The following is a 17,887-nucleotide window of genomic DNA, read 5'->3' on the forward strand; positions in this document are numbered from 1 at the left end:
TTTTAATAAATCCTATTCTCTAGGTTAAGTGTCAATAAATAAACTGAGTAGATCCAACAAAGAAAAACTTTCCCATGAAAAGTTAGAAGACCCATCCATTTGGTTTTGTGGAAGACCTAAAATTCATATACTACTGAATACTGAGAATATGCATCAAGAAACCTTGTGTCTCACATTTTTTCCAGTGACTAATCTGGTGAAAAAAATCCCAGAAGGATAAATCAGTGAAACCAGTGGCATGTAAGAATCCAACACTAACATTTCAGGAAAAGTGATGAGGAAAAATGAGATCTAAATGATTTATTCATAGTTATCACCCTCTATGTGTGTATCAATTCTTAACTCTTTTCTAGGTATGAATGGCTTTATGAGGGAGTTGCAGCAAGAAAGATTTAAACAGCTCGAAGTATCATCAATAGATGCAAAATGAAATAAAATTGATTTTGGTTTTATTTCTGTTGTCAGTTTCTACTGAAGAACTTTCCAAATTACAAAATTATGCAGCTGAAATCAGAAGCAAATAAAACAAATGTTGGAATTTTTATTTAGCATTGCTAATTGATATTTTAAGAGGCTCAAAATTGGTAGAAATGCATCTTGTTGAGTCACAAATGTCATTGTACGAATCTCTTATAGGGCTTCCCTGGTGGCTAAATAGATGGTAAAGAAACTGCCTGTAATGTGGGAGACTTGAGTTTGATCCCTGGGTCGGGAAGATCCCCTGGAGAAGAAAAAGGTTACCCACTCCAGTATTTTTACCTGGAAAACCCCAGAGACAGAGGAATCTGAAGGGCTACAATCCATGGGGTTGCATAGAGTTGGACACAACTGAGTGGCTAACACTATATAGGAATCTGGCTGGAGACAACCATCTTGTAACCAAATCTGAATATTTATTAGGATGTTGAAAGTTTCACTGAATAGTTAAATAATTATTTCAGATAGATATTTCAGATAGGTAGGATTTGGAACAAATCCAAAAAGAAAAATATATGTTGGATCAAGTAACAATTTTGTATCCCCAAATTTCTTGTTTTTCAAATATACTTAGAAAAAAGCTTCAAAGTTTGCTAAACCTTAAAGATGCAAAGAAGTTTGGCTGTCCTTATCCTATAAGTTTATTTTAAATAAGGAAATGTTTGGTTTTAACCAAAAAAGAGAGGCAGACAGACACAATTAACCATAGAGCCATAGACCACTTATTTACAAGTTTTTGATTAGTACTCAAAAGCATATGTCTCAAGGCATGTTTCACTATAAAACTACTCAGCTAAAATTTCTTTTATGCAAATTCAACCACATTTTGTCTCTTCATACTTGTTCTTGTTGATGATAATGAGAAGGGTGATTTAAAAAAATAAAAGAGGTCAAGAAAAATAGAAAAGCAGAATGGAAGTGGGAGAAATACAGATGAAATCAGTCAGTAAGAAGGTTTTATATCACTCAGATATATAAATTTAAAGCCAACAGTAAGAAAAAGAAAAAAAGCTAAAAAAAAGTGCTAGCTCTTTTCTCATTCAAGAAATGCTATTTTTCCTGAAACTAAGCTTTATTATCAGCTATAATACTTCATGGTCCATTTGACTAGTCTCTAGAAATTTCTTTGTTGTCACTTAATGGCTCACTGTATTATATTTCTCAAAGTTTTAGTATTTGTACATGTCCCTCACTATTTTACTTCCCTTGTTACATTTTTCTTCAATTTACTTTTTAAAAAGTTTAACTTCTTCCTAAGAAATAAATTTCATGAATTATATATTAATATAAACAAATTAAAAAATTTAAATATCCATATGCACCTAAAAGCATTTCATGAACCAAGAGCATCAGCAAATCCTGATGTAATAGGTACTCAATAAATATTTGGTAAGTTAAGGAACAATCTTATTATTAGTAGTTTGTTTATGAACTTGAATACATAAACAAATACAGATTCAAATAGAAACTCATTGCCCATTCATCAAGGTTTTGCTCCAAATCATCAAGTCAATCATAATTTTCATCTTTTGGCATTTGTTTAATTTTATACAAGCATTCACAGAGCTTCCCTAATTACTGGTATTAATCAAATACTATTTTCTAACTTTTCAGTGTTCCTTTCTATTGATCATTCACCTTGAAAAGAATGAGATCTAAAGGGAAAAAAAGAAAAAGAAAGTGATCCTAAACCAAATTCTGAGTAAAATTGGTTGATTCATCCTTAAGTGAACACCTACAATGCGTGAGGCATTGTTCTAGTTTCTGAAAATGGAAAGATAAATAAGACTTAATCCTGAATTCAGATTGCTTAACATTTCATGAGAAAACAAGTCAGTTAAACAGATAAATGTCATTCAGTGCAATAAATGTTACAAGAGAGATATGCAGAGGAGGGAGTGACCAACAGTGCCTGAGGACAGCCAAGGTGAGGTTTCAGTGGAGTCAGGTATTAGATAAGCTCCAGTATCTGGCACCATACAAGACACTCACGAATCATTCAGAAAACTCATGAACAGTGAAGGAACAGGGTCAAATGTTGACCACTTGGATAAACAGGGGGAAAAAAAAATCAGTCCAGATCTAAGCTGTCCAGTATGCCAGGCAAATCAGTTTCACCTTTAGAATAAAGTGATATAAAATACATGGAGACTTTGAAATATTCTCATTTAATTTTAAACAATGAATCCTAATACACGTAATCCCAATTACATTTAAGTAAGATTTTTCATTTTCCAATTTGATTTCAAAGGATGAGTTATTTAACTCTTATACAAGTGAGATTATTGGGAAAGTATAAAATGGAGTAGAAGAAGACCTGTGATCCAATGTCAGCTCTACAGGTTGACTAGTTCCTGTCTTAGTCAAACTACAGCTTCTCTGGGCCTGAATGCTTTTCAGCTTTGAAAGCATCTAACATTGAGTTGTAGTTGTAAAATACATTCAGTCTAACTACTGCTAACCCTTGTCACTGCTATCATCTGTCCCAGCCTCCCTCATGTTTTGCATGGATTATTGAAATAATCTCTTACCTTGACTCCTTGCTATCTTTCTTGCCCCCATTTACCCTACTGTCAACTCAGCAGCAAGACTACTTCTGCTAAGTACTATTAAGTAAAACCATTCCTCTTCCGAAAACCTTCCAGTGGCATTCCATATCATTCAGAGCAAAATCCAAATTCCTTGCCTAGCCACCATCTGCCCACCTGTCTCCCTAATCTCATTTTCCATCACTTTCATCCACCTTCATTTCATTCCAACCACAGGAACTCCTTGCTGCTTCCTTAAAAAAATCACCTTCCACCTCAGGGTCTTGGAATTTACACTTTCTATTCTCTCTCAAAGAATACCCTTCCCCCTTGACACATCTTCCCTGGAATGTCACTTCCTCAGTGGGACCTTCCCTCATTACCTTATTTACAATTTTAGTCTCTTATCAACATTATGTTTTACCTTCCAGATGGCTCAGCAGGTAAAGAATCTGCCTGCAATGCAGTAGACACAGGAGATGAGTGTTTTGATGCCTGAGTCAGGATGATCCCCTAGAGGAGGAAATGACAACCCACACCAGTATTTTTGCCTGGAAAATCCCATGGATAGAGGAGCCTGACAGGCTATAATCCAAAGGGTCACAGAGAATCAGACACCACAGAGCACATACACACAAACATTATATAACCCCTTTCCCTGGTCTGTTTTTCCCACAGCTCTTAAAACTATTTATAGAACTATACACTGTCTTCTTATATTGCATCTTTTTTTCCCTAATCTTCCCATTTAGAATGTTAGTGCCAGGAGGGTAGGGATTTTTGTCTCTTTTATTCAAGAATGTATCCTCAGTGACTTGAAGAGTATCTGGCACATGATTTAAAAGCCTCAAAAAATATTTCATGAATGACTAATTAATGAAAAGTAAAGACTTTGAATTAGACTTTCTTCTTGTTCTATTCTTCCGCAGTTAAATAATAGAATGTGTGTTCATTATATTGTCTAAGGAGCACATTAACTCATCATCATTATATCTAGATAGATATTATGTAATATCTTCATGTTCTTATTTAACAACATATATTAAATACCTACTGATCCTTTCTGGGACTGTCACTGTTATTTAGAATATATATGAAAAGACTGATGGCATCCCCTGTTTTAAAAAATGCAAATGTCATTGGAATTATAATCATTTGAAGAGTAAGTACTCATTAAAGTAATGCTGGTACTAAATAACCTAAGAAAAAGTTTTGAATATGTCATCCACTTTTGTTTTTTCTTTTGGCCATGCTGTGTAGTGTGCAGGGTCTTAGATGTTTGACCAGGAATCAAATTTCTGCTCCCTGCATTGGGAGTGCAGAGTCTTAACTGTTGGACAGCCTGGGGAGTCACAGATCTCATCCACTTTGAATGTAAAAGTTAATTTTTTATAATTAAGTTTACCAATAATATGATGCCAATAAAGCCACAGAAATGTGACAGAGCTACAGAGCTAGAAACTAACTTGAGATCATTTGCTTCATACCCTTTCCATCAAGCATATGAATATCTACACCATTTGTGTGTGTGCTAAGTTGCTTCTGCTTTACTTCTGCTTTATTGACTATGCCAAAGCCTTTGACTGTGTGGATCACAACAAACTGTGGAAAATTCTGAAAGAGATGGGAATACCAGACCATCTGACCTGCCTCCTGAGAAACCTGTATGCAGTTCAAGAAGCAACAATTAGAACTGAACATGAGACAACAGGCTGGTTCCAAATTGGGAAAGGAGTATGTTAAGGCTGTATATTGTCACCCTGCTTATTTAACTTATATACAGGGTACATCATGAGAAACCCTGGGCTGGATGAAGCACAAGCTGGAATCAAGATTGCTGGGAGAAATATCAATAACCTCAGATATGCAGATAACACCACCCTCATGGCAGAAATCGAAGAACTAAATAGCCTCTTGATGAAAGTGAAAGAGGAGAGTGAAAAAGTTGGTTTAAAACTCAACATTCAGAAACCTAAGATCATGGCATCTGGTCCCATCACTTTGTGGAAAATAGATGGGGAAACAATGGAAACAGCGACAGACTTTATTTTCTTGGGCTCCAGACTCACTGGAGATGTTGACTGCAGCCATGAAATTAAAAGACACTTGTTCCTTCTAAGAAAAGCTATGACCAGCCTAGACAGCTTATTAAAAAGGAGAGACATTACTTTGCCAATAAAGGTCCGTCTAGTCAAAGCTATGGTTTTTCCAGTAGTCATGTATGATGTGAGAGTTGGACTATAAAGAAAGCTGAGCACCAAAGTATTGATGCTTTTGAACTGTGGTGTTGGAGAAGACTCTTGAGAGTCCCTTGGACTGCAAGGAGATCCAACCAGTCCATCCTAAAGGAGATCAGTCCTGAATATTCATTGGAAGGACTGATGTTGAAGCTGAAACTCCAATACTTTGGCCACCTAATGCGAAGAGCTGACTCACTGGAAAAGACCCTGATGCTGGGAAAGATTGAAGATGGGAGGAGAAGGGGACGACAGAGGATGAGATGGTTGGATGGCATCACTGACTCAATGGACATGAGTTTGAGTAAACTCCAGGAGTTGGTGATGGACAGGGAGGCCTGGCATGCTGCAGTCTATGGGGTCACAAAGAGTCAGACACGACTGAGGGACTGAACTGAACTGAACTAAGTTGCTTCAGTCGTGTCTTACTCCTTGCGACCCTATGGACTGTAGCCCACAAGGCTGCTCTGTCCATGGGTATTCCCAAGCAAGAATACTGGAGTAGGTTGCCATTTCTTACTCCAGAGAATCTTCCCGACCTAGGGATCAAATAAATCCATGTCTCCTGAATCCGCAGGCGAGTTCTTTACCACTAGCGCCACCTGGGAAGCCCATTTAGACTATTTAGGATCCAAGTATTCCTTAGGATGGGGCTTCCCAGGTGGTACAGTAATAAAGAATCTGCCTGCCAATGCAGGAGAAGCAGGAAACACAGGTTTGATCCCTAGATTGGGAAGATCCTCTGGAGTAAGACATGGCAACCTACTAAGGTATTCTTGCCTGGAAAATTCCATGGACAGAGGAGCTTCATGGGCTACAGTCCATGGGGTTGCAAACAGTCGGACATGTCTGAGCACACACGCATTTCTTAGGATAGAAACACACTTATATATATCTATAAGAAGCATTATAAATACTTTCATATAATAGATCTATTCCATATGTTTTAAGGTGAATGTTTGACCTCACATGTTGACTGACTGTACTTGTGCTTTAGCATCAATTATTACAGAACTGTTGAACTTAACTCAATTTATACACAATTTGAAGAATTAAAAACACAGGTAAGTAGTACGTTGTATGTTATTTATGTTTTAGTCTGCTTTAAAATGTCAGTTTTGAAAGCAATTTCACTTAAAATGTTAAAATGAAAGTAGATTAATGACAATGTTCTCTATATTTTTTATTACCATTTTAAAATTTGTGACAGCAAGACTGAGTGGGTCGCCAGTGCCTTCTCCACTGACTTACCTCAAAACCATGAAGGATTCTGTAGGAAGAATTCCTATCAGTGATCCAAACATTTGAATGTTAGTTTAAGAGTAGGTACTAGTTCTATAACAGGGGATCATTAACTCAGAATGTTATATTTTATAATATATACATTATATCAGAGTATTCCAGTTATATCTGGAATTCTTTACCCTTCTGAGGGACTTCAGGTTTAATGACCCTTAAGATCATAGTGGAAGCTACTTGGTGCTAAAGGAAAAACTGCTAGTAATATCCATTGATGCAATTATTTAATATATAGAACTTAACTGAAATTTATACAAATGAAATACAAAGTAAATCTCTTGTGGGTCTGTTATAGACCAGTTGTCAAGCGTGTAAGTTCTAGGGTCTTCCCTGGTGGCTCAGTGGTAAAGAATTCTGCTGCCAATGCTGGAGACACTGTTTGATCCCTGATCTAGGAGGATCCCACGTACAACTAAGCCCATGTGCCACACTACTGAGTCTGTGCCCTAGAGTTCAGGAGCCACAACTACTGTGCCCACATGTCACAACTTCTGAAGACCATGCATCCTAGCTCCTGTGCTGCACAGTAAGAGAAGCCACCTCAGTGAGAAGCCTATATACCACAACTAGAGAAAGTCTGTGCACAGCAACGAAGATCTAGCATAGCCAAAAATAAATTAATTAAATTTAAAAAAAGATATTCTGGAAGGGAATCTCTTAGTTATTTATTTTTTTAAAGAGTGTAAGTTCTAGAGTCATATTTCCAATTCTCCACTTATTTTTTAAAGGATTTTAAGCAGTTACTTAAACCTTAATTTCTTCCATCTGTTAACTAAAAGTGTTCTAGTTTATGTAATTACTTTGCTGTTAGTTCAAGCTGAACAAAGACTAATTTCCGAAAAATACTGCATGCAGTTGTAGTTATTTTCACCTACCCTGTTATTTTTCTTCCACTGCATAAGGTTAGTGTTAAAAGTGTAAAAAAAAAAAATCACATTAAAATGGAAATAATTTGTCTGTTAGACATTCAGTTAATTGACCAAATCGAATACTCCTCTCACCAGTACAATACCCTTTTGGGGTAAACATTGTGTATACATAACAGAGGAAAGGGGAAGAGTGAAGAGGTCTCCAAGTAACTAATAGCAGTATTAACATTTTAAGCATAAACTCAAGGTAAGATGGTTCATGAATGTTAAGGAACAAAACAAAGTCAAATGGTATATGACTTTGCAATACAGCCTCTTACAGTAAATGAAGGTAAAGAATAATAAGGAAAAATGTGTTAATGGTTCTCAGTGTTCAAAGTTAAATCTGTAAGTTTCTATTAAGATACCTTACTCACTTTCACAACTTCTGTGCTGAGATGATTCAATCTTTGATAGAAAAAGTTCAAGGTATTTACAAACAATTCAAAAAATGGATTTGTCTATTATATTAGGACACACAGGAAATTAAATTTGTACAAAATGCCGAGGAGACACAAAATTAAGGTATTGCTTTGGCCCTATTCTATAAGCCAATGACATCCAATTTGGGGCCTTAGGGACTTAGATTAACTGAGCCTTCTGAGTACTGACTTAAAGGAGGTAAATGCCCCAGAGAAATACCAGGAGGCAAGGAAGCTGGGAATCATTTCCAAGACCATGTCTGTGGGCCACAAGGACAAGGACACAACAGAATACACATCATCAAAAAACAAAGCCAGAGGGCTTTCTTGGTGGCTCAGTGGTAAGAATCTGCCTGCCATTGCAGGAGACACAAGAGACTCAGGTTCAATCCTTGGATTGGGAAGATCCCCTGGAGAAGGAAATGACAATCCACTCCAATATTCTTGCGTGGGAAATCCCAAGGACAAAGGAGTCTGGCGGTCTACGGTCCATGGGGTGGTCACAGAAGAGGCCGACACAACTTAGTGACTAAACAACAACAATATATTATATATGTGTGTTTGTTGGATTGTGATGTTTAAAAAAAAAACAGCTAGAATTTGAGAGCAGAGGCTCTGTGGTGTGTCAGCATTTGCAGGGTTTGGCATAGGATGTGCTAGTTCAAAAACAGGAAAGTCGGATCTTTTTGTGAACCTACTGTACCTACTGTAATTTGTCATGCGTGTGCTCTAGTTTTGAACAAAGATGTTTGAAAGATAATTCACTCCCAGTCAGAGAGGCTTTCTTGCCCCTTAATGTTATTTTGCATATGTTGTATATTTTAAATGTAACCTAGAAGTGACAGTCTGAGCCCTTCTTATCCTTAGATGAGTTGCATAAAGCTAAAGTGTTCCTCCCTATTCCAAACTGAGTATCCCCAATCAGAGACACACTTTTTTTTCTTTTATATATTAACAGCCTTGATAAAGTGACAGCTGGTTCTAGCGCTTCAGCTGCTTGCTTAGGAGATCATTTCTGCTGCATATAACATATTTTCCTTATGATTTAAATCCATTATATAGCCAGATATCTTTGTTCAAAACTAGAGAGAAGGTTACTTTCCACATGCAATTTTCAGTATCAGTCAGAATATCTGAACACTGATTTTACATACAACATTGCTTTAGGGACTACTGAAACGCAATCTGCAGCAGTGGCCACAGGACTGGAAAAGGTCAGTTGTCATGCAAACAGAACAACGGTATAAAACTTTCTCTGACCAAAAGTATAATGTTAGAGGAAATATTTTTTATTTTTAGTAAAAAATAAAATATTTTTGGTAAATATTTAAGAGGTAAATTTTGACAGGGACCAGAAGGAGCTCAGAAAAGGAGCTCCTTCAATACAAGGAGCTCAGAAAAGTAAAATACAATTGAGATTTGTTTATATACAAATAAGCTGAAAAATCAATCTAAAAATGAGAAACATTCTAGTAAACAGGGTCCATCAATAGAGGACTGATTACACTATGTTCTCTCTCCCTGTCTCTCTCTCTCCCAACCTCCACCACTCCCATGACTGTACTAGAATGGAGGAAAAATTTTACTTCCTACTTTGTATCTTTTTGTGTTTTTTGCATTTTTATAACATATATGCTTTGCTTTTTACTTTTTATGATTTTTTGAGCTGGGGAGAGCTCAGTAGTCTGGAGATGAGCTGCTCATACTTTCTGTTCACGATACGTTATTCTTATCGGACCCCACCTCTTCATTGTTTTGTTCATGTACTTATTGACTTTTATCCCCATATCCTATTTAATTCCCTTTGCCTCCCCATAAACCATCACCATATTATGCTTAATATACATCTTTTGTTTATATGTGACCTTACAAAGGATGTATTGTTTTGCTTACATTATTTTAAACTCATATAACATTGTCATCTTTGTAGCTTATATTTGTAGCCTGCCAGGCTCCTCTGTCCATGGAATTCTCCAGGCAAGAATACTGGAGTGAGTTGCAATTCCCTTCTCCAGGGGATCTTCCTAACCCAGGGATCGAACCTGGGTTGAAATCAAACCCAGGTTGGAATCAAAGGTGGGTCTCCCGCATTGCGGGCAGATTCTCTACCGACTGAGCCATCAGGGAAGCCCCTACATTATTTACTATGTACTATGTTTTTGAGAGCATCCATGTTACTCTGTAATACATCTGACCCAATGCCTTCTACATGCTGCATACAAGCCATGGTATGTCCCATCACCATCCAAGTGAGAGGCTCTGGGCGACTACACAGGACACACTTCTATGAAGCTGGCCCTGAATCTAGCAAGGTTTAGAAAATGTGGTCACACCTGGGATCCACTGAGGTTGGTGAACAAAAGAGTAATGTAATGAAATTCGTGTTTTAAAAAATATAGACCTTTCTTGGGAGTAATTCTGCAATACGTATGGAAATTTTAAATGCACTTACCCTTTGGCTTAGCAGTTGCACCTCTAGGAATTTATCCTGCAACATGTCCTACACATGAGCAAAATGGCATTTGTTCAAGGATATTCACTGCAGTTTATTTCCACTAACAAAAGATCAGAGATAGTCTGTCCTCTGTTAATGACCTGGCTAAGGTAATGATGGCTCCTTTGTGTAGTGGACATTCTCATCATCTTCATGCATCTTAGCATTACAGCTTCAGTCTTCATTTCCCTGCCTTGACTTAATCCTTAGGAAACTTGGCCTTGGGGCACTATTTGTGATTGGGAGATGGAATAAATAAAATTTTAATTTCTAACCAGTAAAAGGCAGTTAAAAATGATAGAACCGTTAAAAAGAAAGAAGTATCTTCCCATGTACTTGGAAAGAAATTTTCCCGAGATCAATTTTTCTGAAAAAAAGAAAGAGAGAGAAAAGACAATGAGCACAATAGTGTGTATGGTAAGTACCATTTGTGCATAAACACATAAAATGCTATATGTGTATCTACATAGAATATCTGTGGAGGGAAACACAAGAAACGAATGACTGCAGGTTGCCTGTAGGAATGAGATCTGGAAACTGATTGCAGTGGGGTGAAGACTTACGTTTTTTTAAGACTTACTTTTTAATGCATATTCTTATACCTTTTGAATTTTCTTACCACATTCATGGGTTACTTCTAAAATATATATATATATATTTTAAGAAACCAATTGACTTGAGAGGAGGAAGAGAACCCTTGAGAAAGGAAGAGAAAGCCATTTTTGCCATTAGATAGTAGGTGGCCAAGTGGCCCAGGTCAAGAATATATGAATAAATGCTGCTCCCAGAGATGGCTGTCAAAAGAAAAGGATAAAGAATTCCCACCCATAAACCTGAGGACTTTGTATGGATTTAAAATTAATTCAATTATTGAACCAGCAATAAAGGAACAATTTTATTTTCAAATATTAAGGAAATAAGAAACAGAGGGAGGAGGGCAAAGAGGGAGGGAGTAGGAGAAGGAGGGAGAAAATTCAACTGGTAACAGCATGAAGGATGGCCAAGGAAACCAGGGGTTTCCCAGGTAACCCAAGAAGTGTGCTGATAAGGGTCTGCATGAGGTAGGAGAGAGGGATAGGAGCAAGAATGAGTGCCATTTTAAAAGGGGGGAATCAGATGCGGTGACTGATTGGACATGCTGGAGGACTGATTGGACATGCTGGAGGACATGAGCATATCCCGAGCAGGAGGAGTTGGCAGTGACAGCTTTTTAGGAAAAATTGCTGCATTCTCAACATCTGCATGCATCTGAGAATTACACCTGGATTCTTCATTTCCATGCCTTGATTTTAATCCTTAGGAAAGTAGGCCTTGGGGTACTACTTGTGATTCTAAAATGGAGTAAGTAATGATTTAATTTCCAGCCAGTAAAGGGCAATCTAAATGACTGGCTCCACCATTTCCCCAGGGCTAGTTTGTAACCTGGGACAGAAATAAGCTGTGTGTATTAAATCAATACAATCACTCACAAGTTAAAAAAAAAAAGTCATTGCTTTGGTGGCTATGCATCCTATGAACTATTTCTGTTTCTTAATGGTTTGCTTTCTTCAGCTTTAAGCTTGGCCAGATTTCCACAGTGAGCCAGCATCAACCAGGGACTAGGTGCCTTGAGCAAGTGTCCCAAGGTGCCATGATGCAAATTACAAGCTCCTGCCTGCCCCATGGGGCTGTCACAAAGATCAGGTTTCCTAAGAGACATGATTGTGTAACCTTTCACGGCACTCCCTGCTTTCTTCCTCTCGGCCACCCTCATTGGGGCTTGCTCATCAGAGCTTGGGAGCATGGTAGACTAGGCAAAGTGTCAGGGTGTGCCATCTGGTGATTTTTCCATGCTTAACCATACCAAAGGGGAAATCACGGCCTGACACAGCATCTCTGATGTGAAACAGGGTCAATATAGCGTGTATCTCTGAAACAAAGTAGCTGTATTTGTCATGATGTGTCACTCACAACTGGCAAAGGAGGATTCTGCCTGCCTGATAAGCCGTGTCTCCACAGATTCCAGACACTCCACTTCCTTGTCTCTCTTTGACCCCTCAATTCCTGCTGCTCCCTAACATAGACCTTCCCAAGGCTCTGCTCTCAACTCTGTGGGATTGCCTCCGTATCTACATTCTTACCTTCCACTCCTAAGCAGCTGAAGCCCAACTCACCTTGGAGCCTTGATTTCTTCAGATCTAGATGACAGCTACCTAGTAAGGTTCTCCCCTGAGTTATCTCAGTCAGTATTTCCAGAAGTGAACACTTGACTCCTCTCTTTAGTTCCCATCCTTTCTCCTTCTGACTTCCCTACACTACACCACTCCTCCCAGTCACTTAAATTACTTGTTCTTCCATAGGTTACTAAGATTGTAGTCTAGATTTCTTTATTCCTTAATCTCTCAGATTCATTTTCCTTCTTCTTCCTGCCTTGCCTCATGCTAGAGACCTCATCCTAATTCAAGACCTCATTGCTTTACTGCTCCCATTGTATTCACTTCCTGGGTGAATTCCCCTACTTACAGTTTCTCTTACTTCCACTTCTCTGACACATTGTTGCCAGATCATCTCTTCAGATGCTCTTGATCTTTTATCTACTCAAAAAAATCTTTGGTGGCTTCCCTTGCTACTGAATTAATACTAGTCCAACAAACTAAGGATGGGTCCTTCAAATTTTTCATATGGCTGTTATTGGTGATTCAACCACTGATGATGAATTTCTCTAAATTTTCCTTAAACTTTCATATTTTCATCTTATAGCACATTCTAGAGTAAAAAGTCCTCTAAATTTACTGTTTGGGGGTAAAATAGCTTCTCAATGTGTGTTTTTCATTTGCAAGCAAAATAACTACTACTTAAACTGATTTAAAAAATAAAAGGCAACTTATTGCATAAGGACAACTTACTGACTCATATAAGTGCAAAATCCAGAATTTGTTCTAGTTAGGCATGACTGTCATACCAGAGTCGGCCTCTCTTTCTCTTTTGTACAATCAAGATAGCTATAACCAACAATACCAGCTATACATTCAACTTGCTTAACCCCCGCCCCCACCACCCCAAATAAAAGTCTCGGCTTATAACTCTGGAAAGAAAGTTCTGGTAAGGATTTGATTTCCCTTGCTATGGTTACATATTGTCTTTAATTCAGCACAATGGTGAGGGAAAACATTTGGGTAGACTTATCACTGTGAGAAAAGGAGATGAAGGGCCAAGTTGTCTTACTCAAATCTCAAGGTATTGGTTCTCTACAGTATAGAAGACTTGTACCAGAAAGGGTACAAACTGTTGGGAGACACACACACACACACACACACACACATCCTACATGCCCTTGGCTGCGTGTAACAAAATACCTAATTCAAAGGGGCTTAAACAATAAAGGGCCTCATTTATTTTACCTAACCAAAAATCTGGGTGGAGAAAATTTCAGGATGGCACAGTGTCTCTTTTTCTTTCTGCTGGGTCATCCTCTGTCTCCCAGCAAGTCACTAGATGACTGGGGCAGCTCTAAGCATTATACCTCACAAGACGGTGTTACACGCAGGAAAGAAAGGGCCAAAGAGACACCAGCTTTCCCAGAAGCCCCTGGCTGACCATTCTTTCTGTCACTGGCAGGAACTGTCACAAACCCATCCCAGCTCAATCCTTGGAAAGGGGAATGGAATAACTGGCTTAATGCACACAATTTGTCCCTGGAGCTAGGTAGACTTTCAGAAAGAAAAAAAGTAAACTAGTCATTGGTGGGTCACTAATAATGTTTGCCATTAGATCATACTTCTTATTTGATTCCTGCCACCTGTTTAAATTTTTAAATTTGTAGTGTTTCTCATGAAGTTTTAGATTGCCTTTTTATTTTGAATCATAACATTTCAGAGTTCAGATGAACTTACGTCATCCAGTTGAGGGCTTTTCAACGTTTTTTATTCCAGACTTGTAAGCCATCAAACAAATGCAAATAAACGGGAGAGGTGATAAATGAGCTGGTGAAGTGTGGAAGCCAGGTAAAGAAGGTGAGCTCCCCCCACTCCCCCAACATGCCCCATCCCCACCCCACCCCTCCTGTGCTGGCTAGTGGCCCTGAGACACTTCTGGAATGCAATTTTAAAACCTCATTTCTCCTCTAGTTCTCTTATTTTAAGGAACTGAGATCCTAAAAAGTAAAATGATTTTCACTTGCTCCCCCATATGTTACTAAGACTGTAGTCTAGATTTCTTTATTCCTTAATCTCTTTGTTATCTCTTACATCTTTATAATTCTGTATTGTATTTGTCTTCAAATTTTGCTTTGTATGCACCCACTTAAAAAAAATGCTTAAAAATAAATCTTGATGTAGAAGTCTCACCTTATTTCAGCAGTTTGTTATGTTCTTTCTTTAACCCCAGTCTTGATACACAATATTCCTGAGCTACACAGGAAATAATTCTGGTGTTACTACACAGTGTTTTATTCTGTTGTAGGCAGGAGAGTGGCTAAGCAACGAAATACTAAGCATGATACCACTTGTGTTCCCACCTTGACTCTGACAGCCTCACTTTTTCTCCTTTGCTAAGTTGAAGTAATGAGAACACCCACTTCACTGGGTTGAAGTTCACGTGTAATGTACTTACACGGCCCAGCACACAGCGACCGCTATGTGCTTACTGTTATTTCTCAGTCATCCCCTTCCCCCCAAATTCTTTTTGGCCTTCAAAGATCCTATAAATTGCTGGGAACTTCCCTCTCAGAGATAAAGGGGCAATAATGCCTAAGTCCAGAGTCTTCTATCTTATGTTTAGATTCATTTCCATGAATGCATTTCCTTCACTTTACTTTCTCCTCTTCATATAACTTCATTGTATGGTTTGCAATTTTACTTTCCGCGGAAACAAAGGGTAACTCATACTGTGGAGTATAAAAGAGTCCTGGAATCAAGTTTCTCACTATCAAAGAAGGGACATCTTACAGATTCTAGGTCACTTGTCAAGAATCACTAACGTTCCAAAGATGCCTGCTCACATCGCATAGTTCCAATATACTTGGATCTAAGCGCCAGTTCGCCTTCACTGCTCCGTCAATCCTACTCCCAACCCCTGACAAATACCCCATGTATTTGCCTGAATTAGCTAAGATAAGAAAAGTAAAACAGGAGTGGTTGTTTTAAAACATCTAAACATCTGAACACACAACTAAGTAATTATGTAATTTTGTGTCTACATATTAATAAAATTTTTATTTGCCTCATTCACCGAGGACAACTTCAGAAGACAGAACCTCCTCTCAAGGTTCAACAGAACTAGGTATAATGAGTTTTTTGGGTAAATGTTAATTCAATGTTTATAGTTATTTAATTAAAAAACTCCATTGCTTTTTCTGAAGTTGAATTAAGGACTTCACTCTGTAACAGAAAACTCACTGCACATTGATAAATCTACTCTAGTAAGGTGTGGGAAACAACTTACAGGAAGAGCATTGGTGGTTCAGTGGTAGAATTCTCGCCTGCCACGCGGGAGGCCCGGGTTCGATTCCCGGCCAATGCAATGTGATGTTTTCCCTTTTGCCACACGTCCAGCTCCTCAAAACGAGTTCATTAGTAAGTTAGGAATGGTCATTTTATGCAAATAAGGATGACGAGCATAATTTCCCGTTTGGGTTTCTCTTGGAGCAATTAAAACGGCTGATTCCCTGAGGCGCGCCATATTTTTCGAGACTTTCTTTTATATATTTTTGGGGCGTCTAGAGTACACATGTGAAATGTAATAGGACATACATTTACTATTATATGGATTAAAAAAAAAAAAAAAAAAAAAACCACCGTGGGCTGGTTGGAGATGCCGGGGATTGAACCCGGGACCTCACACATGCGAAGCGCGCGCTCTACCACTGAGCTACATCCCCCAGCCGAGGAATCCCTTTCTGTTATAGGCATTCATTCAGGCTAGCGCTAGACCGACGACTCTGGTTAAGTTTCAAGCCTTTATTTTGGTGAGAGCTTCCGCGGCATCTTCTTTTCTACTTTTGCCACTTCCTTTAGAAACTGTTTCTGGGATGTATCAGAACTCCATGCAGCCATCGTTGTGGGACGCAAACCTGACTGGCTCTCGAGCACTCCTGCCGGGCGCCTGGAGCCCGAACTAACACCCTGCACCCTGCCGAGCGAGGGGGCGGGACGTCCCAGCACAGAGTGCCAGCCCGAGCCTGACGCCTCCGTCGGCTTACTGCGCAGGCGCTGCAGAACGCGGAGGTGAGGGTGCATCCGGCGCTTTGTTGCGGAGAAGAGCCCCTAGTACTGGGTACGAGGGAGCAGGCGGGAATCGCCGCAAGCGCTGTCCTGGCGCCAAAGGAGACCTGCTCCTGAAGCAGAGCGGTGGGGACCTTCTGTGCACAGCCGAAAATCTTTCGGATTTACCTGTACAGCCGCCCCTCCCCCACCAAAACAAACCCACATCTCAGGAAAACATGTTCACGCCAAATCCCCATAAACTGGCTTTGTAGGGGTTACAGCCAACTCTTGGAGGAGAAAATGACTTCACAGCATGCTTTTTATGTGGGGTCCAAACTGAAAGAAAACGACACCAACATCCTCTTTGTAGCTTAATTTTACATAAATGATAAGGTCGATGGGAGATACCTCATGATGCACTTTTCTCGCCGGTATTTACACCTTGGACCCATCTGACTGATACGCTGTGATAGAAACGTAAGTCTCTTAAGACTACTTCATTGTGTCCTCTGAACTCTTCCTAACCTCTTAGCCTAATCCCAGCCCCAAAGGAAGAAATGTACTCCAGTCGTGTTTCCTTGAAATAACCTCTCTCTCTCTGAAATATGAGTGCTGGGTAATACGTTGGACTAACTTACCTTATAATGAAATGATGTGTTTGATCCTTTCCAGTGCAGTTTAAACTGATACCACCCCAAAGAAGTGAAGGCTGAGTGGGAAAAGCCTCGGGTGCCCTGATGGGAAAGAACAGGGGAGCGATTTTGTGTCGGGGGAGCTGGGCTTTAGATGACCTGTAAGGCTGACCCAAAGGGCACACGGTGAGGGCCTAGAATTTCCAGTTTTCCGTTGCAGTAGAGCGCCCCTCGTAAACTGAAAAGTCAGCAGGCCAACAGCCAGAGCAGAAAAGAAGTTTCAAAATAACTCTGGGTAAACCACAAGTTTCATAATCAAGTCCTAGATTAAAAATAAGTTACTGTGTTTGCTTACAGTAATTTCAACAAATAATGGCTCAAATTCATAATCAGATTTTGTTTTTAATGAGAACAAGTCAGAACAAGCCACATACTGATTTAATACAACTTCAATGCAGAATGTCTTTAAAAAAAGATAAAAGCCACATCACTGAACCGTCATTAAGGAGCTCTGCTCCAAACTGAAACATTTCCAAACCAACCCCTGCTTTCCATCCAGAGTCACTAGAACATGAACCTCTTCAGCTAACTGAGTCAAGAAACAGAGAACCATTTTTTACCAACCAGGGTTTTCACCAATGCAAATGGCAAGTGTAGTATTCAGTTAGTTGTAAAGGAAGCATGTTTGCCTTTGGTGACCGCACCTTG

The 17,887-nt window shown here is 39.1% G+C and overlaps 1 protein-coding gene, 1 long non-coding RNA gene and 2 other non-coding genes across 6 annotated transcripts in view; 2 read left to right on the forward strand and 2 right to left on the reverse strand.

Moving 5' to 3' along the window:
• GPD2 (glycerol-3-phosphate dehydrogenase 2) overlaps nucleotides 1-17,887 on the reverse strand; it is a 236,497-nt gene that overhangs the window by 171,270 nt on the left and 47,340 nt on the right. The gene's annotated exons all lie outside the window — the stretch shown is intronic.
• TRNAG-GCC (transfer RNA glycine (anticodon GCC)) lies at nucleotides 15,794-15,864 on the forward strand. The gene has a single exon. It is a non-coding gene; the product is annotated as a tRNA-Gly (tRNA).
• LOC132342968 (uncharacterized) overlaps nucleotides 15,804-17,887 on the forward strand; it is a 41,601-nt gene continuing 39,517 nt past the window's right edge. Inside the window, exon 1 of the long non-coding RNA XR_009491578.1 lies at nucleotides 15,804-17,024. This is a non-coding gene — a long non-coding RNA (uncharacterized lncRNA). The remainder of the gene's footprint in view (nucleotides 17,025-17,887) is intronic.
• Nucleotides 16,151-16,222, reverse strand: TRNAA-CGC (transfer RNA alanine (anticodon CGC)). Its single transcript has one exon. It is a non-coding gene; the product is annotated as a tRNA-Ala (tRNA).

This window comes from Bos taurus, chromosome 2 (genome assembly GCF_002263795.3).
Source record: "Bos taurus isolate L1 Dominette 01449 registration number 42190680 breed Hereford chromosome 2, ARS-UCD2.0, whole genome shotgun sequence".
Classification (NCBI taxonomy): Eukaryota; Metazoa; Chordata; class Mammalia; order Artiodactyla; family Bovidae; genus Bos; species Bos taurus.